Raw genomic sequence first — 25733 nt, 5'->3', positions numbered from 1 at the left:
TCTCTCTCTTTTTTTCCCCTGTATCATTCAATGGGATGAACACAGTAACTCTCCACTAGTCAACCATATCTAATACACCAACCACTTCACCCAATAAACAAGAAACACCAATGGCTCCTGCACCACAGGATCAATTAAAGACAGTGGACAACATCTGCTTATCCCAACTACAACTCCTCCTCACAACAAAGACCAGCACCCACATTCCCACCAGTTACTCTAGCAGCACAGAGAAAGCTGGAGAGCAACTCAGTAGGATCAAGCTAAAAACCAAAGACATACACTTGCTCCATACTACCAGATATATTAAAACATAAAACCAGGGTGAAACAAGTCAGCACATAACCAACAAATAAAGATAACTACTTCAAAATGTTAGGAGACATCAGAAAACCTTAATTAAAGTGAAAAAAAAAAAAAAAAAGGACAAGATGGTAGAAACAAGCGTTCAAACTAAAGAATTAAGAAATTTTCCCAAGGAAGAACAAATGATAGAACTATCTGATAAGGAATTCAAAAGAGACACATATAGGACCTTCCAAGAGTTCAAGGAAACCATAAACAGAAGCAAGGGAAAGACAGACAATACCCTTGAAGAATTCAGGAAAATCATTCAAGAGCAAAATGACAAAATAAATACACAATTAGAATTCATACATAAACAACAATTATAAATACAGAAGTTGAACACTAAAATTATGGCAACAGATAACATATTGGAAGGACAAAAGGGTAGAACAACACTGGCTGAAGAATGCATTTCCCAACTAGAAAACAAATCCCTTGACACCAGATTGTATGAGGAGAAATTAGAACAAAGAATTAAGAGAAATGAAGAAAACCAAAGAGCTATATGGCATGATATGATAAAAATAAAATAAAATAATGCATACCTGATTAGAATACCAGAACAAAAAAAAAAAAAAAAAAAAGCACTGAGAAAATTGTTGAAGGCTTGCTGACAGAAAACTTCCCCTTTGTTATGAAAGAGGAAAAGATATCCATCCAAGAAGTTCAACAAACCCAATACAGGATAGACCCCAAGAGAAAGTCACCAAGACATATCATAATCCAACTTTCCAAAACCAAAGACAAAGAAAGAATCTTGAAAGCCACTTGGAAAAAAAATGAAATGTTACCTACTCTGGTAGCATAGTATCTAAGGCATTTGACAGCTATTCAGAAGGCTGGCAGTTCAAACCCACCAGCCACTCCTTGGAAGGAAGGTGGGGCAATCTACTTCCATACTGATACTGCCTCAGAAACCCAAGGAGGGGTCACTATGAATCGGGTCTGACTCGACGGCACATAACAACAACAACAACAAGAAGCTCTGATTTCTCAGCAGAAACCATGCAGGCAAGAAGGCAATTGGATGGCATATATAAAATCTGGACAGAAAAGAATTGCCAACCAAGAATTATATAACCAGCCAAACTGTCCCTCAAATATGAAGGTGAAATTGAGACCTTCCCAGACAAACAGAAATTAAGGGAATTGGTGAGAACAAGACTAACCCTACAAGAAATGCTAAAGGGAATCCTTCCAACAGAAAGCAACAAATTAAAATCAAGACACTTGACACTACCACGTAGAAACCAACTCAGAATAAGAATTTCAAGATAAGCTCACAAAAAAATGTAAAGAGAGGAGTCAATCTGTAAATGACACCAACAACAAAGCAAATAGAAGGAATAAATATTATAATTACAAAACTTCCTAAAGGAGAGGAAGTCAGGACAAAGTCTATATAGAACAGACCATTGAAAACTTAGAGAGATAAGAATTTACTACAGGATAACCACAAAGAAAATTAACAATGCTTCCAACCAAACTAGCAAGAAGAATTCACAAGGGCTTAGTAAGCACAAAGCCAACAATAATGAAGAAAAGAGAAAAATACTTGATAATAAAATGAATTCAGCATAGAAAAATATTTGGAACAAAGAAACCACCACCAACACAACAAAAAACAAAACAGAAGGATAGCAATAAATTCATAACTATCATTAATTACACTAAAGTGACTGGACTAAATGTACCAGTCAAGTGAAAGAGAGTGGCAGATTGGATAAGAAAAGAAGATCCATCAATATGCTGCCTACAAGACACCCATCTTAGACATAAACATAAAAATAAATTAAAAATCAAAGGATGGAAAAAAAAGATATGAAAGTCTAGAAGAGATAAACAAATTTCTAGAAACACACGACTTACCTAAACTAACTCTGAGATAGAAAACTTGCATATACTCATAACAAAAGAAGAAATTGAGCAGGTCATAAAAAACAAACAAACAAACAAAAACTCCCCACTAAAAGTAATCTTGGCCCAGATGGCTTCGCTGGAGAATTCTACCAAATGTTCAGAGAAGAGCTGATAACCATACTACTCAGAGTATCCCAGAACATAGGAAATGATGAAATACTCACAAATTCATTCTATGAAGCAAGCACAACCTTGATACCAAAATCAGATAAAGACACTACTAAAAAGGAAAACTACAATATGCCTAATGAACATAGACGCAAAAATTTTCTCCAAAATCCTAACCAACAGAATCCAACACCATATCAAAAAAAATAATACACCATGACCAAGCAGGATTCATACCGGGTATGCAAAAATAGTTTTACATCAGAAAAACAATCAATGTAATCCATCACATAGATAAAATAAAGGAAAAGAACCACATGATCCTATCCATTGATGCAGAAAAGGCATTTGATTAAATCCAACACCCATTCCTGACCAAAAATCACAGCAAATTAGGAATAGAAGGGAAATTTCCTAACGTAATAAAGAGCATATACACAAAACCAACAGCCAACATTCTCAATGAGAAAAGACTCAAAGCATTTCCCTTGCAAACAGGAAGCAGACAAGCATGCCTTGTACCATCACTTCTAATTAATGTTATATTGAAAGTCCTAGCCAGGTCAATAAGGCAAGAAAGAGAAATAAAAGGCATCTACTAGAAAACCCAAGAAATTCAGCAAGAAAATTACTGGAACTAATAGAAAGTTTCAGCAAAGTGGCAGGATACAAGAACAACATACAAAAATCAGTTGGATTCCTCTACAGCAACAAAGAGATCTCTGAAAATGAAATAAAGAAAACAATACCATTTACAACAGCTACCAAAATAACACAATACTTAGGAATAAGTCTAACCAGGTCCAAAAAAGAATTATACAAAGAAAACTATAAAACTCTACTTCAAGAAGCCACAAGAGACCTATATAAATGGAAGAACATGCCACGTTCATGAATAACTAAAAAACTCACTGCCATCGAGTAGGATCAGACTCATAGTGACCCCTCCATGGGTTTCTGAGGCAGTATCACTACAGAAGTAGATTGCCCAACCTTCCTTCTAAGGAGCAGCTGGTGGATTTGAAATGCCAGCCTTGTGGTTAGTAGTCAAATGCCTTATGCACTACACTACCAGCACTCCCATTCATGGATAGGAAGACTGAATATTGCAAAAATGTCACTACTGCCCAAAGCAATCTATACATTCAGTGCAATCCCAACCCAGATTCCATCAGTGTTCTTTAAGGAAATAGAAAATCCAATCACTATCTTCATATGGAAAGGAAAGGAGACTCAGAGAAGCAAAGCAATGCTGAAGAAGAAAAACAAAGTAGGAGGTCTTACACTCCCTGATCTCAAAACCTACTTTACAGCCACAGTAATCAAAATAGTGTGATATTGGTACAAGGATAGATAAATAGACCAGTGGAACAGAATTCAGACTCCAGAAAAAGACCATCCATCTATGGACAGCTGATCCTTGACAAAGGGCCAAACCCATTAACAGGGGAGAGATAGCCTCTGTAACAAATGGTATGGGCAACCTTGAATATCCACTTGCAGAAAAATGAAACAAGATCTATACTTTACATCATACACAAAACCAAACTCAAGATGGATCAAAGAAATATAAAATCCCAAATCATAAAGTTCATCAAAGATAAAATAGAAGATAAAATTAGGGGCCCACTCTGGTAGTATAGTGGCTAAGGCACTTGACTGCTAACCAGAACGCTGGCAGTTCAAACCCACCAGCCACTCCTCGGAAGGAAGATGGGGCAATCTACTTCCATAGTGATACTGCCTCGGAAACCCAAGGAGGGGTCTCTATGAATCGGGTCTGACTCGATGGCACATAACAACATCAACAATTTAAGGTATAAATAGACTATCAAGCATAATCCAAAATGCAGAAGCAGAAGAGAAACTAGATGACAGGAACCTTTTAAAAATTAAATTCTTATGTGCATCAAAAGACCTCTCCAAAGGAGTTAAAAGGGAACCTACAGATTGGGAAAAAATATTTGGCTATGATATATCTGACAAGGGACTTATCTCTAAAATCTGTAGAAAACTTGGACACCTCAACATCAAAAAGACAACAATACAATTCAAAAATGGGCAAAGAACATGAACAGACACTTCACTGAAGAAGATATACAGGTGGCAAACAAACACATGAGGAAATGCTCACAATCCTTAGCCATTAGCAAAATGCAAATCAAAACAACAATGAGATATCATCTCACCTCAGCAATAATTTCAAAGTTCAAGAAGGAAGAAAATAGCAAATGCTGGTAAGGGTGTGGAGAGATTGAATCTCTCATACACTACTGATGGGACTGTAAAATGGTACAGCCACTGTGGAAAACAGTATGGTATTTTCTTAAAAAACTGGAAATAGAAATACCATTTATCCAGCAATTCCATTACTAGGAATATATCATAAAGAGGTGAGATCCAGGACATGAAGAGACATATGCACACCATGTTCATTGCAGCACAATTCACTATAGCAAAGAGATGAAAACAAGCACCCATCAACAAATGAATGGATAACCGGACTATGGTACATTCACACAGTGGAATACCATGAAACATTGAAAAATAATGAAGAATGCACGAATCATCTCATAACATGGATGAATTTGGAGGAGGAAAATATGCTGAGTGAAATAAGTCAATCACAGAAGGACAAAAATTATATGTTGTTGTCATGTGCCGTCGGTTGGACCCAACTCACAGTATCCCCTCCTTAGGTTTCTGAGGCAGTATCACTATGGAAGTAAATTGCCCTATGAGTCCATTATTATAAAGAGGAAAGGAAAGGTTTATGTAGTGAAGGAAATTTACTTTGTTAGTTACCAGGCATGGGAGGGAAGAGGAGGGAAAATTTCTGATTAGTTGAGAGTCATATGTTGATTTAGGAGAAGGGAAAGGCAATATTACAAAAGTGTATGACCAATACAATGGCAATAGGGATAAGGAGGACACAGAAATGTGCACAGAAGATATAGACAACAGAGACAAATACTATTACATGTACAATGCTGCATTACCAGGGGCAGCAAACACTAGTATATGGGTAAATGCATAGACAGGTGAGAAAATCAGGTGTGGATAGGTAGACAGGAATATACCCATGACTATGGGCAGGTGTGGCTGAAGATAGTCTTACATGTGTATTTGTGCTACAAAAATGAATACCCATATACATTGCAGAAGCAACAGGGGACAAGGCTGGAGTAGCTTCTCAGTGACAACCAAGCACCTTGAGGAAGAGAGTCACTGGGCCTGCAGTCTTGGGAACTGTGGCCTCAGGAGACATCCAGCTTAACTGGCACAACTTAGTACCTAAAAATCTTGTTCTACATCCTTCTTTGGTGAGTAATGACTGGGGTCTTAAAAACTTTTGAGCAGCCATCTAAGATGCTACTATTGGTCTCCTCTCATCTGAAGCAAAGAAGAGTGAAGAAAATCAAAATCACATGGAAACAATTAGTCCAAGGATATGATGGACTACAGGGACCTCAGCCTTCATAACCCTGAGACCAGCTACTAATGCCAGCCACTTGGAAAGGAATCAAAATTGGAGACTGTGGATAGAGTGGGAGGAAAAATGTGGAACAAAATTCAAAACACAAAAATGACCAGAACTACTGGTCAAATAGAGAGTGGGGAAACTCCTAAGACTGTGGCCCCACATTATCCTTCGGGCCTGGAACTGGACTCACTTCCATGGATTAGCACTCAGTCAAACAGTAGAAAGGCCTACAGGCAGAACACCTACCCCAGGGAGATGCACCCCTTGAATCAGTCAATTATGAGACATCAGAAGGACAGCATTTACATAGAGGAAAAGCTGGACAGGTATGAATGCATAGACAAGACGGACATGGGGAAGAGTTAGTCAACAATATAACACAATGCACTGATGTGGAGTCAGATCTGACTCATAGTGACCACTCCTTGGGTTTCTGAGGCAGTATCACTACCAAAGTAGATTGCCCAACCTTCCTTCTGAGGAGTTGTTGATGGATTTGAACCATCAGTCTCCTGGTTAGCCTTAGGTAATACACTACCAAAGCTTCCAGTGGATGGCAGGAAAGCTTTTTATCATTGGGATTGCAACTGGTGCCATGAAACCAAATACACATGAACTGTTGAGAGTAAAACGAAGTGGCTTTGTAAATTTGCACCCAAACAACAATATTTTTTTTTTTTTTTTTAAAGAGAGAGACACACACAGAGATAAGAGTCTCATTTCTACAATTGCAAGGAACTGTATTCTCCCAATATCCATGTAAGCTATGAAAAAGATTCAAATCTCTAGATGGGAATGCTGCCTTGACTGCAGTCTACGAAACCCAGAGAAAGAATCCAATGAATCCTAACTCACAGAAACTGTGAAATAACAAATGGTGGCCAAGTGCCTAAGGCATTTGACGGTTAACCAGGGGGCTGGTTGTTAAAATCCACCAGCCACTCCTCGGAAGGAAGGTTGGGCGATCTACTTCCATAGTGATACCACCTGGGAAACCCAAGGAGGGGTTGCTATGAGTTGGAAATGACTGGACAGCTGTGAGTTTGGTTTGGTTTTGGTACATTACTTTAAGCTACTAATGTTGGGGCAATGCTTGCACAGAAATTGAAAATTAATACATTTCACAAAATACTTCTGAATTACAGAAAAAGAGCAGACTAGATACAAGATATACACAGAGTTTAGACACAGTATGAAGACAAGAGAATAGCAGATATCCCTACAAATCCAGGAAAAACCGGGCTTGCTGGCAGCTATTCCACTGGATGGAATTTTTTGTTTGTTTTATTAGAAGCTGAAACAGACAAAGCAGAACCCCCATACACCCGAGTAATGCCCTGAATTCAGATATCAAGTCCACTGAACTCTGGGAAAATAAATTTCTGTTCTTTAAAGACACCCACTTGTGGTTATTTTTTTTGCTAAGGGAGAACTAGGTAACTAAAATAATCATACACACTTTCAAAATTGGTCTACCTTCATGGTGCACCAATCATGATTGTAAAGTATCTCTATTTTTATATTTACTATTTTTTTCTGAAACACTATATTTTCTGATATTAATTTAATTACACAGGCTTTTTTTAAATTAACATTTCATGGTATAGTTTTAATTTAGTTTTTCTATTCTTGTATTTTGTGTTATTTGCTTTCTTTAATCTCTTATTTTATGTATGTCTTTTGTAAACCCTACATAGTTTTTGTAATTCATTCTGACACTCTTCATCTTGAATAGACCACTTTGTGTACTTGTGTTCATGCGATCACTTATATGTTTTCATACAAAAGTTAGAAAAAAGGTGCTGCTCCCAAATCACATTTTTTAAAAATTCTTAGGTTTTTAGAGAATGGTGGTACAAAATAAAGAAAATGCAGTGGTTCTGGATAGGCATACCAGGAAAATTTTAAAAGAATTTTTGCAGAGAGGGTTGGCAATAGAAGAAAAATAATCATTTATGTGGATTACCCATTGACGTAAACTGTGGTTAAAAAAAGGGGGGTGGAATGAAGATTTCCACAAAACTTTTTACCATACTACAATTAAAATATAAACTGTTCCTATGGGTAAAATATAAGAATAGCTGATGCATTTCTATGTAGCCAGGAAATACTTAGTGACTTTCAGGGACCTTGATGAGTATTTTTGGTCAAATATTAAATTTTCAATATTTTAACTTTTCCACATTTCTTAAAATACTTATAATTTTCTAAATGAACTTTGAAAGCTTAAAATAGTTCTTTGAAAGATACTTTAACAGCCTAACATAAAATCTACGTTACATTTAAGAATAAGAGCTTATTCTTATTATCTGGTATTCCTGAATCAGCATAGATTTTCATTGTAAATAAGAATTTTGCAGAATCTCAACTTTAATATATTATGAATATATAATCAGATTCCTATTTAAAATGCCTATAATAGTTATAATTAGTGTTTAAGTTAAAAAAAAATGCCTGCAATTTCAAAAATTTACATTTTGCTGATTCATGTTTTCCTGATTGTAGGCATTTGAAAAAAAGACTATCTAGTTAGAGAACGGTAGCAAAAGCAAGCTGGTTTTCTTACTAGATGAATATTCTTAAATATAGAAAGCCAGATTACTTGTGGCCCTAGAGGGCAAACAAGCCTACAGAGAACCAGTGAGGAAGAAATTGGAGGGTGCCAAGTCCAAAAGGTTTGGAAATTCTTACGACCCATGTAGGAGCTCTGGTGGTGTAGTACCTAAGGCATTTGACTGCTAACCAGAATGCTTGTGGTTCAAACCGACCAGCCACTCCTCGGAAGGAAGACTGGGCAATCTACTTCTGTAGAGATACTGCCTTGAAAACCCATGGAGGGGTCACTATGAGTCAGAAATGACTCAACGGCAGAGAGTTTGATTTTTGGATTGGTTTACCAAACCAAAATGTAAGCTTTGATGAATGCTAATGGTGGTGAAAGTGACAAATCCTCAAAAATGTATCCCCTTTCTTAGTTTTCCAAAGGGGATACAGCATCACCTCATTGGGGTTTTTGTAGAAGTAATAACAGTAACATTGGATCTGCGAATATGCTATTACCACAGGGAGAAGGCTAGCAGTTCAAACCCACCAGCCACTCTTCGGAAGGAAGACTAGGCAATCTACTTCAGTAGAGATACTGCAATAGCAATGAGTTTGGTTTTTAGGAGCTCTGATAGTACAGTGCCTAAGACACTTAACCAGAAGGCTGGAGGTTCAAACCCACCAGCCACTCCTCAGAAGGAAGATTGGGCAATCTACTTCCATAGTGATACCACCTTGGAAACCCAAGTAGGGGTCGCTATGAGTCGGGTCTGACTCCATGGCACGTAACAACAACAACAACACAGGCAATCTGACCCTTCTATTGTGCATCAGATTCTCCTCACAGTGCCGCATAGGTGTAATGCTTAACCATCTGGAATGGGTAGGCCAATATCAGCCAGTAGTCTAATCTCATTGAGACAGAACAGCTATTAGGCTATGCAGGCACATGGAGGAGATTAGGGCTCTTTAGAAAAAAATAGCCATAAATACTTCTGAAAAACTTATTTATAAACCAACTTTTGATTTATGTTCTAGATAGCTATGGTAACTAAATTTGAATTATTGTATTGTAAATACATTGCACCAGCTACCTTTATTGGTTGCTATAGTCTATAGTCACTATGAGTCAAAAACAACTTGATGGCAGTGAGTTTTGAGTGTTTTATAGTCTGTAGGTTTGAATGACTTTTGCAGACTAAAGGAAGAAAGGCCCTTGATTTATTTTCATCCAGAGTAAAAATTTTAATTTAATACAAATTAGCTTCTTCAAGACCTGGTTCAACTTTTGCCCTTCAAAATAAGCCTTCTGAAAAAATAAAACTCAGAAAACCTACTTGCCAAAATTATTTTCATAAAATTCAATAGTAATGGTTTACTATATACTTTTTTTTTGTTTTTTTTTTACAGTTACTAGTCATGTTTTTACAGTTAGCCCTGGTAGCACAAAGATTAGGTGCTCAGTTGCTAACCCGAAAGGTTGACAGTTTGAACTCACCCAGCATGTTTATGGGAAAAAGACCTGGTGACCTCTTCCACAAAGAAAACTCTATGGGGGAAGTTCTACTCCATTGTACAGGGTCACTATGTGTTGGAATGAACCCAATAACAACAAATATGTCTTTTAAAAAGAATTGCTAACCAATTAAAGTGTAAAAATCTACATCACTGAGTCAATGTTTTCTATTTTTTTCTGAAGTTCCTAAAATAGTTCTAAGTACAGAAATAGGCATTACAATATACCTTCTCAATAAATCTTTATTTTCACTTCATATTTTTCACGTTTTTATGAGTAATTACATGTATATAGCTATATTCATCAATCTGGCTTTTCAGATAAACATCCTAAATTACAGCATCTTTGATAAAGAGTACAAATAGTTTCACTTTATTGTGTTGAGAACAGTCTAGTTAGAGACTAGCCCTTTGTTCACACAATAACTCAAGACATTAAAATATCTACCCAATTTTCTGTAGTGGGAAAATGTATACATAATAATAAAGGAAGGAAAGAAGGAACAAAATAACAAAATACAAATACGTCCACAGTCTATGGCTGAAATTGTATTAATCGTTTGGACAAAATTATGACAGGCATTTTGGGGAACAAAAGTAGGTGAATTAATGTAATTCATACTCAAACTTTAGATTCTAAGACCAGGATATATATTAATATACACTTCAGTATATATTCAGTAGTAGTAGTAGCAGTAGTAATAAAAATAATGCATCTTTACAGTAATGTAGGTTTCTAATTTATTTTCATCATTTGTTATTTCATTAACATATTGATTTATTTCCAAAACTTTTTTCTAACTATGTTTCTTTTTATATATTAATTAGAAATTTATAGTAAATACAAATAATATTCTAACAAGGAGTTGTTTTATTACATAGAGCTTCTTAAATAGTTTTAGCAATACTGGAAAAATTATTTCTATGACGATTACTATCACACTAGTCAATGATTAAACAATATGATGAGAATTACCAAAATTGCTTCTCATATTTAGTTTTACTATGAACCCAATTTTCAGGTGCTACTCCATAATTCATATCTCTTTACTCACTTCCATATTTAACAATCTATACTTTTAGATACCAAAGCCCTAGTCTAATGTCTCCTCTAATTAATTAAGTAGTTACATTGGGTAAAATATAGAAGCTTAAATAGTTATAAATCAGTAATGCATTAACCAAAAAAAAAAAAACTAACTGTCATTGAGTCAATTCCAACTCATAGTGACCCCCATAGTGTTTCTGAGGGGGTAAATTTTTGTGGAAGTGGCCGAATCTTCCTTCCATGGAGTGGCTGGCCGGTTTGAACCACCAACCTTCTGGTTAGCAGTCAAATGTCTTAGGCACTACACCACCAGAGCTCCTTACTGCATTAATGAGTAGGAAATTATCTAACATGGACTTTTTGTGGTACCATATATGCTAAGCATCATATTTCTCTCATGATAAAATTCCTGTGTATGAACTATGTTTCATTCTTTTGGCCCTGTACTCACACCACCAGTATTTTCAGTATCCATTCTGACAATTTAAAATTTAATAAAATTAGTGAATTAAAATAAAGAAGCTGGTTTCTTTATTGGCATATACCTACCTGCTAAAGTGAAAACATCCATGTGGTCATCAAATTACTGTGCTTGGGCTCTTTTGCAATGCTAAATGAGAAGTAGGCAAAAGAACCTGATTAACTTTATATCACAGCAATAATGGGGTTGCTAGAGGAAGAGTAAACCAGATGAACAAGGCAAGGCCTAAGGAGAAAAGTAGAAAGTCAACATAGGTTGAAGTTTGGTTGAAGTTTGGTTGAAGTTTGGAATACTTTGGAAAAAAGAAGAGAGATATATTGTTAGGAATTGAGAAGAAAAAAGTTTAAAAATAATCCTTAAAATATGCAATGTCATTTCCCCTTTGACAGTTTATCAAGAGACCTTAAGAAAATATGTAAGTATTATTTTTCAATGCTTTTATTAGACTATAAGTGAGTGATTGATTCACCAAGGTATAGAAATGCCATGTAAGCCAGTCCAGATAAATGTGGTAATCCTCTAGGCTTTTGGACCTTATGTGTAATATCATCACTGTTTACATTAAATCATCACTACAGAAGAGCCCTAATGTTTTCCAGGAGCAGCCCAATATTTTAGTTAGGAATGTTTCAGAGTGGAGATTAGTCTGGCATTAGCCATAGTGGTCTTGGGAATGTAATTGCAAAGTCGCTGGGAAACTGTGAAAACATTCTAACATCAGAATTACAACTTTGGGCAGAAGATACCTCTCTGGCCCTGAATGCTTCAAGCAGATTATTTGAATTATGCAGCCTTACTGTGTTCATAAGATAAAAGCTACCTCATGAAATTTACTAGAAACTTCTTCATGGAATTACTGGCTGAATATTAGTTTCTAATTGAGCCTCCACTGATGTCTACTTCCCCAAGAAATTGAGGTATATTAGGAAAATGAGAGGAAGTTGGTGAAAGGCATATTTAGGTTAGTTCAGTAACTATGTTTCAGGAGAGAGAGACCATGAGTTGAAGTTGGGCAAATGAAGCAGCCTTGGAACTGGGGTGGGGGTTGGTGAGTATAAAAATTTGTTGCCAAAGAGCATTCTCTGCCTCTACTACTGAGGCCAGACTGGAACATAATTTGCTTGCAGGGAGGCTATATGCTACCAGAATTTAGAAGAAATTGTGAGGAGCTCCATACTAAGTATGGTGGAAAAAAATATTCTTGTTAGCAAACATCACTGAAATACATAGAGGGGTGATAACATTTGAAGAAAGGGAAAGCCACAACTGAATATTATGTGGTTGCTCAAAGCCACAGATGTCTTTTTCCTTCTATTATCAGATCTCCCTCATCAAATTATACAACAAGGTAAGAATTTCTTAAAGTTTGTATCACCCAGTAACAGGGAAATTAAGAGTGCTTCACATATACTAGGGAGCTCTGGTGGCATAGTGCCTAAGGCATTTGACTGCTAACCAGAAGGCTGGCAGTTCAAACCCACCTGCCACTCCTTGGAAGGAAGGTTGGGCGATCTACTTCCATAGTGATACTGCCTTGGAAACCAAAGGAGGGGTTGCTTTGAGTCAGATCTGACTCCACAACAGTGTTTTTTTTTTTCTTTTTTCCCTCATATACTGGGAATAGAGCCACAGTTGCCCTAGGTCATCCAACAGGGAGAAGTAGAGCACAGTTTGAAGGATAGAAAGAGTGAGATAAAAAACTGTGAGAGAGATTTCTAGCCAAGAGTTACTAAACATATCTATGGTGCCTCATGAATTTTCACTGATAGTAAATCTAAAAAAGAAGTGGAAAAAAAAGTGAATATAATAGTTCCCAGTGAAAAGACTGAGGTGGGAGTTGGTGAGTACAAAAATGTGTTGCCAAAGAGCATTCTCTACCTCTAACACTGAGGCCAGATTGGAACATAATTTGCTTCAGAGACCTTGTGTACAATGCCAAGGTACTTTGAAAACTATCGTACACGAAGCACAAATTCAGACAATCCGAAAATACCCAGGACTGGGCTGGGGTGGGGGATGGTTGTGGAAGGAGAATCAAGTAGTGACTATGTGCACCATGAAAGATGTTCAACTCTGCTGAACATCTCATTTTCTGTTTCTGGATGCAGAGATAAACTGTGAGATGGGCAGAGATCAATTTCTGATTCTAATCTGTTTGTTTCCTGTGCCTACTTCCAAATTCTTTAGTGCTTAAATTTGCTAAAGGAAGAGGTTAGGATAAAAGCAGACAACTAGAACCAGGTACCCACTGAAGTGGAGCATGAGAGAAATCAAAGTCAATCCAGAAACAGATCAGTGTGGATTTGGGAAAAAGTGGCAGGTATATTTACATGACACAAGTCAATAATGTGCCATTTTTCACAGACAAAGAGAATTAACTTTGGGAAAGTGTAACAGAGACCAAACAAAAACAAAAAAACAAAAAATCTAACACATAAATGGGAGCTCTGGTAGCATAGTGCCTAAGGCACTTGACTGCTAACCAGAAGGCTGGTGGTTCAAACCCACCAGCCACTTCTCGGAAGGAAGATGGGGCAATCTACTTCCATAGTGATACTGCCTCAGAAACCCAAGGAGGGACTATGAGTCGGGTCTGACTCGATGGCACATAACAACAACACCACATAAGTAGTCAGGGGCTTCCCAATTTCCCTGCTTACTGAAGGAGAAGTATACACTTTGTTCCTCTGGACTTCACATTTTGTTGTGGCCATCTGGGTTTGGACATTGAAAAATAAAAGGGCATAAGGATGAACCATGTACGGTAGAGTGAAAGGACTTGAGGATGACTAGATTGATTTATATTACAAAGGCCTGTTACTAACTACATTTATTTACATTAGCAAACCATTCCGAAGAAAGGTGATCCACCAGAATGTGGAAATTATCAAATATCATTAATATCACACACAAGTAAAACCGTGTTGAAGATAATTCAAAAACTGTTGCAGCAGTATATTGACAGAGAACTTCCAGAGGTGCAAGCTGGATTCAGAAGAGGACATGGAACAAGGAATATCATTGCTGATATCAGATGGATCATGACTCAAAGCAAAGAATACCAGAAAGATGTTTACTTGTGTTTCATTAACTACACAAAAGCATTCGATTGTGTAGATCATAGCAAATTGTGGATAACACTGAGAAGAATGGGAATTCCAGAACACTTAAATTGTGCTCATGAAGAACCTGTACATAGCCCAGGAGCTGGCATTCAAACAGAACAAGAGGAAACTGCATGGTTTTAAATTGGGAAGGGGGTGCATCAGGGTTGTATCCTTTCCCTATACCTTTTTCAATCTGTATGCTGAGTTTATAATCTGAGAAGCTGTACTATAAGGAGAGTATAGCATCAGGATTGGAGGCAAGCTCATTAAGAACCTGAGATACACAGATGACACAACCTTGCTTACTGAAAGTGAAGATGAATTGAAGCACTTACTAATGAAGATTAAAGATTACCATCTGAAGTGTGGATTACACCTCAACATAATCTTCACAACTGGGCCTATAAGCAGCATCATGATAAATGGAGGAAAGATTGAAGTTGTCAAAGATTTCACATTACTTGTTTACACAATCAACACCAATGGAAGCAGTAGTCAAGAAATTAGATGTCGTATTGCACCGGGCAAAGATGCTGCAAAAGACCTCTTTAAAGTGCTGAAGAGCAGAGATGTCTCTTTGAAGACCAAGGTTCACCTAACCCAGGCTATGATATTTTCAGTAGCCTCGTATGCATGGGACAGCTGAACAATGAATAAGGAATACTGAAGAAGAAATGATACTTTTGAGTTGTGATGTTGGTGAAGGATACTGAATACTGTGGACTGGTAAAAGAACTAACAAATCTGTCCTGGAAGAAATGCAGTCAGAAATGAGAATGGCCAGACTTCGTCTCACCTACTTTGGTCATGTTATCAGAAGGGACCATTCCCTGGAGAAAGATATCATGCTTGGTAAAGTGGAGGGTCAGTGAAAAAGGGAAAGGCCCTTAATGGCGTGGATTGACACAGTGGCTGCAAAAATGGGCTCAGGTATAGCAAGGATTTCAAGGCTGCTGCAGGACCGGGCTGTGTTTTGTTCTGTTGTACAAAGACTTGGTATGAGTCAGAGACAACTTGATGGGACCTATCAACAACAGCTTTACTTGCAAAGTAATATAACAGATTTTCAAGTTATGAATGGAAGAAAGTGAACAAGGTACAACCTGAAAGGCTAGTTGAAGGTAGCTGGAGATAAGAGGTTAGGAGAGAGTGAATCAGGAGACACTTGGGGGACCAGGTGCTACGTATGATGCATGGGACTGAAAGGTGATAAATATCAGAGAAGATATTTTGTAGACAGACGCATGCAATTTTATTCACTCCTTGAAACTTCTGGATATTATATCTAGGTTTTGTCACAGTTGCTTTCATTGGAACGTTGTGCTAAGACTGGCCACAGGTGGTTGATTTTATTTAGATTACACTATTATTTGGAAGGCAACATGCCTGAAGAAAGAATATACTTTTATAAACAACTAACCAAAAGCCAAACAAAACCCATTGCCATTGAGTCAGTTATGACTCATAGTGACCCTATAGGAGAGGAAAGAACTGCCCCATAGAGTTTCCAAGGCTGTAAATCTTTACAGAAGCAGACTGCCTCATCTTTCTCCCATGGACCAGATGGGAGGTTCAAACTGCAGACCTTTTGGTTAGCAGAGCAATGCTTTAACCACAGCCCCACCAGAGCTCTTCTTAAACAACTAACACTAAATATTTTTTAAATGGCTATAAAAGCACAATAAGTAAAAGGAGAGAAAGGACGGGAAGATTATTTTAAAAAGTAACATTTGTATAAAAAAAAAACACTAAACCAAACTCACTGCCATCGAATTGATTCCAACTCATAGCAACCCCCTTTGGGTTTCCAAGGTGGTAAATTTTCCTTCTGCTCCTGGTAGGTTTGAACCACCAACCTTCTGGTGAGAAGTCAAATACCTTAGGCCTTGCACTACCAGATCTCCTTAACATTTGTATAGAATCTTATAAAAGGATAGAACATCATCATTTTCCTATTTTTCGGATATTGTCTATAATCATTAACCTTATGCAATGTATCATGCTGCTGCACATTTGTATCCTTAGTGAGTGTGTCAATACATATCTGTTAGGAAATTTGCACTTCTCTTCCACTGCTGCTAGAGCCAGGGGAAGATTACCCAATAAGCAAGATGTGATAGTTAAGGTTGTGTATAAACTTGGCTGGGCTGTGACTTTGAGTAGCTTTGGCAGCTAGATGCAGTTATTCTTCAACGATGAGACTGGATGTGGTATAATCAGATCCATGGTAGAATCTGCTGTGAGCAGCTAATTAGTTGCCTTTGGGGTATGGTCTGCTTCCAGTATACACGGGGAAGCTTTGAGGAAGGTTTCTAGCTTTTTGGTACATCTTGATCCTGCATTTGGCTGAGTCTTCATCTCCAGTTCCTGGACTTGAACCAGGATCCTGCATTTGGCTGAGTCTTCATCTCCAGTTCCTGGACTTGAACCAGTAGCCTGCCATGTTGCACACTGATCCTGGAATTGTGCCATTATACCTGCCAACCTTGGGTTTCTCAGCCTCAGCAGCTAGCAGCTGCTTGAGTTAGGAGACCCCTCCAGATTCGGTGCCTCTGGAACAAGAGGTAGAGCTGAAGCCAAGGTCAAGGGGCCTTCACCCAGACTCTAAAGCTGGCATTCTGAATTCAGACTTCTAGCCTCCTAAACTGTAAAAGAATAAATTTCTGTTTGTTGAAGCCATCCACTTGTGGTATTTTTGTTATTTATAGCAGCACTAAAGAAGCAAGACACAAGGTAAAGAAGAATATGTCTAGAATACGGGAGATTCCTTAGGATACCTCTTAGTCCTACTGTACCCTGTGATTAAAGTCAACAGAAAACTAGAGTTAATTCATTTCTCATATGAAAACTAATGGCCCAGACCCTTCATGGAATGAAGGTTTGGGGAATGGGTGGTGGGAGAAGATAGTTCTAACTACCAGTGATGACCACATGACCAATTGCTGAAATGCAGATAGTGTTTGTTGTGAGTATTTCTTCATTGTATGTGTGTGTGGTAGTTAATGTTATGTGTCAACTTGGCTAGTCCTGGTTCCGAGTGGCTGGGCAGCTGGTTGTAGTTATTCCCTATGAAGAGATTGGTAATCAACTCCATGGTGGAATCTACTGTGAGCAGATGAGTAGCTTCCTCAGGGATGTGGTTTCCTTCCAGTATATAAAAAGACACTTTGAGAAAGCTCTTGAGTTTCTTGGCACATTTGGATCCTGCATTTGTCCAAGTCATCCATGAATGGCCTGCCATGTTGTCTGCCAATCTTGGGACTGTTTCTGGACTTGAACTAGTAGCCTAACATGTTGCTTGATAATCTTTGGACTGTGCTATTTTACTGGCTGACCCTAGGTTCGTCAGCCTCAGCAGCCAGTAACTGTTGAGTTAAGAGATGCCTCCAATTCCAGTGGCTGGGAGCAAGAAGCAGAGCTGAAGCCCAAGGTCAAGGGGCCTTCACCCAGTCCCTAGAGCTGGCACTTTGAACTCAGACTTCTAGCTTCCAAAACTGTAAGAGAATAAATTCCCATTTGTTAAAGTCATCTCCATTTGTGTTATATTTTCTGTTGGAGTAGCCCTAGATAACCGAAACAGTGTGTATCATTTTTGATGCAGCAAGACAGTGTGCATCATTTTTGATGCACCAAAACAGTGTGTATCATTTTTGATGCACCAAAACAGTGTGCATGATTTTTGTTTTCTTCAAAAGTAAGATGTAAATGTGACTAATGCATTTTAAGTTGTACTCATATTAGTTATACCATGTTAGGCACAAGTATGCTTTATAATTGGCTTAATTATAGATTGTATATGGTTTAAGGAGATGAGATCTGGTGGTGTAGTGCCTAAGGCATTTTGACTCCTAACTAGAAGGTTGGCAGTTCAAACCTACCAGCCACTCTGTGGAATGAAGACTGGGCAATCTACTTCTGTAAAGATTTACCACCATAGAAACCCAGTGGGGGTTGCTATGAGTTGGAATCGACTTGATGGCAATGAGTTTGGTTTTTTGGTTTTGTACAATTGACAAGGGTGGACTGTGATAGTTAAGGTTGTATGCCATTGTGTCTGGGCCATGATTCTAAGTGAGATCTGATATAATGTAATCACCTCTATGATGAGATCTGCCGTGAGCAGTCAATCACTTGAAAGAGAGTTTTCTTCAGAGTTTGGCCTGCTTCCAGGATATATGACAATGCTTTGGGAAAGGTCTGTGGCTTTCTGCTGGATCTTGACCCTGCATCTGGCTTATCATCATCTCCATTTCCTGGACTTGAACCAGCAGCCTTGGTAGTGTTGCCTTCACAGATTGTGAGCCAACAATCTGTCATTGTACCTGCCGATTGTGGATTTGTCAGCCTCTAAAGCCAGAAGTATGCTATATTGCCTGCCAATCTTAGGTTTGTCAGCACCTGCAGCTGCATGAGTCAGAAGCCTCCAGCTGATATCTGACTCAGACATGTGTGATTTGCTAGCCCCTACAACTGTGTGAGCCATTTCCTTGAGATAAATTTATTTCTATATATATAAATGTATAAGTTTCCCTGGTTTTGCTTTTCTAGGGAACCCAGCCTAAGTCAGAAAGTAAGCATAGCCTTACTTGTGCTTACTTACTAATCATATAGTATAAAATACAAGAAACTGTTCACTACAGATTAGCAAATAAACACAAGTAATCCAGTGCTTATGTTGCTTACTGAGTACTCTGTCCCTGTTGAGGATTGTAAATTTGAAGAGAAGCTTTGGTTCTGTAGGAAGGTGCTGTGGAATTGAGAGAGCAATAGATGCTAGCCATACTTAGAAGCAGAATCTATGATGTGGTGAAAAATGTGAAACTGTTTACTACACATTAATAAATAAGCACAAGTAAGCCTGTTATTACCCCCTTTATTGGGTAATCCAACATTGAGACTAGTCTAGATACAACTAAAAATTCTCTAAATTCTTAAGCTTAGTTGTCAGGGGTCAAGTCAAGAATGGGTTCTTCGTGTCATCTTAATAAAATGGAAAGACAATGAAAATACTGGGTAGTAAAATTACAGAAATTTCACTGGTGAAAACAAACAAAATGCATCTAGACTGCAATTCTTAATTTCTCTTGAAGGCTCATAAGTTAGGTGAAATTATTGGCACAAACTACTTATTTACAACATCAAATGGCATTAAATGACTGTACACTTGAAGTTACTATCAAATATGAACACAGATGAAAATAAAAGAAAATGAGCTTGAAAGTTATTTAATATATGGAATCACATTAGAAATATATAGAGTATTTGCTTTCTCTACACATGCTTGAGTGAAAATACGTAGTTAAAGTAAATGTGCAAAATGAGTTTAAAATAATTAACCTGTAGATGTTTTATTTATTGAAAAAGATTAATATAATTAAAATGATTTGGCATGATTCATAGTTTGAACCTATTTAAATGCTATATAAAGACAATTTCAAGAATTTTTGACTATTATGTATATATGTGAGTACATAGTATTTATAAAAATGAAAATTATGATTGTTTAATAAAACATATAAAATGAAAATTATGTGATAACTCTATCACTATAATACAATTTTAAACTTATTTTGTGAATTAATTAGCAAGGGTATTCAGTCAGATTTTCACATAAGAAAATTAGAAAAATGTATCACCACATTAAAAAATGACATTGATACAGTCTTATTATTTTCTCAACATTTATTTTCTACAACTGAAATAAGTACAAGAGTATGTAATGTCAATCTGGCAAGCTTCTATGGGTTAGGTTCTCCTACATACAGGAAACAAGCAGAAGGATTCATTTGGAACTGAACCATCTCAAATGATTTTAAAGAGGAAAACAGCAACTAAAATCCTATTTTTTTTTCATACAAATTATTTTACTGTTTTGATATATGCCCTCTAACAATTCTATTTGGGATAATATGTCAAAAGTATTTCATATATAGATTCTGATCTATAATTAACTTATTATAAAAGTAGTTCAAAAATTCACACACAAATTTCTGCTTTGACCATAAGGTGCTTTTGGAGGGGTGGTGAGAAGTGGCATAAATAATGATGATACAGGCTACAGAATAACTCCAAGGTTTTGGCTTTTGAAAAAAATAGTAGGAAGTAGACAACAATTGAGATGCAGAAAACTGCAAAACGAGATTTGTAAGTAATGACAGAGATCAGCAGCTCAATTTTGAACTTATTTTGTTTTAATTTCCTAGTGGATATGTCAGACATTTAGTGTTAGAGACAAGTCTGGAATTTAGGGGAGCAATCCCATCGAGAGATATGTTTTCTTTCTTTCTTTCTTTTTTTTTTTTTTTTCCAGTTATTAGGTTCTAGATTGCATTTACAGCTGCAAAATAGGTTGGGATCAACAAGGAAGTAAGTCTAGATAGGAAAGATGGCAAGGCCCATATGAATGATCCATCCAGTATCCAGGTTTCTCAGTCTCTCGATTTACCAGTTTCAACAAGCTTCATTCCCTCTGTACTTCCATCACCCATGTCTATGACTACAACTTGAATATTATAAAAACCTGGAAATGCTTCGGTCCTGGAACATTTAAAGCAATCATTCCAATATTTCACCATACTCTTCTATCTTCTCTTTACAATCACTGCACCTGTTTTTCAAATATTTTCAGATCCTTGCGTCCTCTGTTCTCTCCTCCATAATCCCTTCCGCTCTTTACTGTTATACCTAGTAAGCTTATAGTTATAACACTCTTGCTAATATTCCCAATGATCTTGATGCACTGGCTTGTCAGAGCAATAGACTGACAGAAAACCAGGCTAAGATTAGAATGACTGTAGGCCTTTTTCCATTCCACACTTGAGGTACAGAGCACTGTTAGAGAATAAAGAAAATACATCTTTTGAGTAGCTTAGAACAACTACAAATTCACTATCTTTGACCATAACTAGACCCAATAGCACTTCCCACTAATTTATCTATGGTTTGTATAATTCTCCAAAATCCATATAGGCTGTAGTAAAACAAAACTCACTGCTGTCAAGTGGGATCTGACTCATAGTGACCCCGCCTTTGGTTTCCAGGTGGTATCACTATGGAAGTAGATTGCCCATCTTCCTTCTGAGGAGTGGCTGGTAGGTTTGAACCCCCAGCCTTCTGGTTAGTAGTCAAATGCCTTAGGTACTATGTTACCAGAGCTGTATAAAGCCTTTCCATATTCCTGAAATATCATCCCATTTTATTTCTTGCCAATCTCAGCTGATTAGCTCCTTTTCACTTCACAGAGATGATTGTTACTGTTGTTTTTTCATGCCATCGGGTAGGCTCTGACTCATAGTGACCCTATATGCAAAAGAATGAAATACTTCCCAGTTCTGCACCATCCTCACAATCTTTGCTGTGCTTAGGCCCATCATTGTAGCCACTGTGTCAATCCATCTCATTGAGGGTCTTTACCTTTTTCATTGACTCTCTAATTTACCAAGCATGATATCCTTCTCTAGGGTCTGGTCCCTTATGACAATATGACCAAAGTACAAAAAAAAAAAAAAAAAGAACAAACTTCACGGCCATCAAGTTGGATCCAACTCACAGTGACCCTTCCTTGGGTTTCTGATGCAATATGTCTATGGAAGTAGATTCCCCAGTCTTCCCTCTGAGGAATATATGAGAGACAGTCTCATCATCCTTGCTTCCAAGGAGGATTCTGACTGTACTTCTTCTAAGACAGATTTGTTCATTCTTCTGGCAATCCATAGTACATTCAGTATCCTTTGCCAACACCACAATTCAAAGGCATCAATTCTTCTTTGGTCTTCCTTATTCATTGTCCAGCTTCCATATACATATGAAGCAACTGAGGACACCACAGCTTGGGTTAGGCTCACCTTAGTCTTCAAAGTGAGATCTTTGGTCTTTAACACTTTAAAGAGATCTCTTACAGCAGATTTTCCCAGTGCAATATGTTGTCTTATTGCTAGGCTGCTGCTTCCATGGGTGTTGATTATGGATCCAAATAAAATGAAATCTTTTACAACTTCAACCTTTTCTCCATTTACTGTGATGTTGCTTATTGGTCCAGTTGTGAAGATTTTTGTTTTCTTTATGTTGAAGTGTAATCCATACTTGAAGGCTGTAGTCTTTGATCATCATCAGTGAGTGCTTCAAGTCTTCTGCACTTCCAGCAAGCAAGGTTGTTCCATCTGCATTTCACAGGTTGCTAATTAGTCTTCCTCCAGTCCTGATGCCACATTCTTCTTCATATAGTCCAGCTTCTCAGATTATTTGGATAATATAAATATTATCCTATCACTGACAGTACTGTACTTCAGGATAGATTTTGAAATGTACCCATAGGGATAACAGAAGGTATTAAAGGAAAACTATCTCAAATTTGAGACCCACCTATGCATATGTTTTCATCAGCCCCCATTCTGTCTTTCTGACACCATTTCACATCTGAAGAGATGTGGTTCCTTTATATACAACAAGCCCCTGGAAACCATCCTTTTCTCAATTCTCCTCAACTAAATTCTACATGTTCTTAATAATATTTCCAAAACCCAAACCAAATCCATTGCCATTGATTCCTTTCCAACTCACAGTGATCCCACAGGACAGAGTAGAAATGTCTCATAGGGTTTTCAAGGCTGTAATCTTTACCGATGCTGACGACGACATCTTTCTCCCACAGAGAAGTTAATGGGTTCAAACAGTCAACCTTTAGGTTAAAGCCAGGTACTTATTGTACCTCCAGGGCTCCTTTGGTAATACTTAAACACAGGCAAATTTTCTCTGTAAAATAATTGTTTCTCAACCTCAAATTTTATAACAACTCTTGCTCTTTCCCATTTCCTTCATAATCAAGCTCTTTGAAGAGTTTTCTGTTGCCACTGAATGCAATTCTTTATCTTCTATTTAATCTTTCAGGCCACTGGAAACCTGATTCTACCCAAATTACTTCACTAAAATTACTCTTACCTTGATCACCATTTAGGAACTCTGTGGTTAAGGCATTCAGCTGCTAACCAAAAGATCAGTAATTTGAACCCACCAACCACTCTAGGAAAAAGATGATGTAGCCTGCTTCCATAAATATTGATAGCCTTGGAAAGCCAATGGGGCATGCCTTACACTCACAATGAGTCAGAATCAACTCAATGGCAGTGGGTCAGATCATCTTTTGTCTTCTTATTGCTAAACACAGTGGACACTCTGTTCTTGAATTCTCTGCATTGAAACTATTAATGTCCCTTCTGCCACCACAGGTAATTTTGGCACTTATGATTCCTGTTTGCTGGTATTCATTCCCTGTAGTCCTGTTGTATTTTTTTTGAAACATGATATTCCTTTGATCTTTTCACTATGAATACATTTTTTGGGGGCTGGTTTCATCAACTCCAATACTTTCAATTAACTATTCCACTATTGAAGTCAATGGCTTGACAACATCTCATCCTTAACTTCCAGACTCATTCATATATTCCTAATGCAGACAGCTCAGTTTCAATGTGTCCAAAACTGAACTCACATTCCTTCTTCTAAAACATAAAATTCAGATGTAAGCAGCCTTGACTTCTCAATAGGTTTCATTCTTCTTTCTCCAAACAACTACCTATTATTGTGGATTCATTATGTGTTTATTATCTCATGAATCAATCCATTTTTCTCCATCCTCATTGCCATTCTATTGGCTTATATTCATCATTTACTATTTTATTCAATAAAATGTTGATTTTCCTCTGAGATATTTCTCTTAATTAGTTTTATAATACAGTGGGATAGAAAGAAAAGTCACCATTGTCATCTTCATCATCTCTCCTTTGGATGACTTCTAAACTCTTTTTACCAGTTTCTTTCTTCTAGCTTTCCCTCTAAAACACTCTCCAAACCTCCAAGAAAATATTCCAGAGGAGAGATCTGATTAAGTGAATCTCCTGTTGAAAGACTGTACTGGTTCTTCATGATCATTAGGATAGAGTGCAAATTCTTTCCATGAAATCCCTTATATTCTTGCCCTAGCTTAAACCTCAGGCCTTCTACCTCACTGCTAACTTACATTGCTCTGCTTATTTCATACTCCCACCAAAGTGGTGTTCTCTCTCTTTCTCTCTAACCTAGGCAAATGTTACTTCCTCTGCTTAAATACTATGTTTCATCTTCCTCACTTGGCTGACATCAACTTATCTAGGTTGACAATATTACCTTCAGTTTATTTTCCTTAATTCTACAGCCCCTCCCCATTCCAGCTGATTGGACTATGTAATCCTCTTACATTATTCAATCTTATCTTGTGTTTACTATGCATTTTGTTTTTTACCAGTGTGTTTCCCTACTACATTGTAAGATTTTGAAATAAAAAACTTTGTATTGATTACTACTGTATTTCCAAGACCTAAATAAATTCACCACTCATCTGTCAGTTTTTCTCACTGTGATGGCTTACATGTTGCTGTGAGGCTGGAGGTTATGCCACTGGTATTTCAAATACCAGAAGGGTTACTCATGGTGGACTGGTTTCAGCAGAGTTTCCAGACTAAGACAGACTAAGAAGAAGGAAGGGTCTATCCACTTCTCAAAGAATTGGCCAGTGAAAACCTTATGCATAGCAGTGAAATACTGTCTGATATATTACTGGGAAACTTTATAAATAGTCCTGAAACATGGTCCAATATAGTGCCAGAAGATGAGCTCCTCAGTTAGGAAAGCACTCAAAATATGACTAGGGAAGAGCCGCTTCCTCAGCTTAGAGTCAACCTTAATGATGTAGATGGCATAAATTTTGGGACTGCCATTCACTGATGTGAAGCCCCAGGCTTACAGGTGAGGAGAGACAACTCAGGGACACCCGAAGTAGCAAGCGGGAAGATCAGGAAAAAGGGGTTTAAAAGCCAGGAAGCCAGAGAAAAGAGCAGTCAGCCAAAGGGATTAGGTGAGGAGAGGCAACTCAGGCCTGCCCAGAGTAGCAGGCCAGAAGAGCAGGAGGAAGGGGAGAAAAAGCCAGGAACCTGGACAGAGGAGCAGTCAGCCCCAGAGACAACTCAGGGACGCACAAAATAGCAGGGCAGAAGAGCAGGAGAAAGGGGTTAAAGCCAGGAAGCCAGACAGAGGTACAGTCAGCCACAGGGACCCAGTTGGGGGTGATACGAGAGGTCTCCAACAGCAAGACAAACTTGTCTGTCAGTTTGTCCTACTGTGGTGACATGTAGACTTGAGTTTTGA

The 25733-nt window shown here is 37.6% G+C and overlaps 1 protein-coding gene across 1 annotated transcript in view; it reads right to left on the bottom strand.

Annotated features, from left to right (window-relative positions):
* Nucleotides 1-25733, bottom strand: part of PPFIA2 (PTPRF interacting protein alpha 2) — a 643396-nt gene that overhangs the window by 466659 nt on the left and 151004 nt on the right. The gene's annotated exons all lie outside the window — the stretch shown is intronic.

This window comes from Orycteropus afer, unplaced genomic scaffold (genome assembly GCF_000298275.1).
Source record: "Orycteropus afer afer isolate SDZICR_OR568_19922 unplaced genomic scaffold, OryAfe1.0 scaffold00375, whole genome shotgun sequence".
Taxonomy (NCBI): domain Eukaryota; kingdom Metazoa; phylum Chordata; class Mammalia; order Tubulidentata; family Orycteropodidae; genus Orycteropus; species Orycteropus afer.
This window is presented reverse-complemented; position numbering and strand designations above follow the sequence as displayed.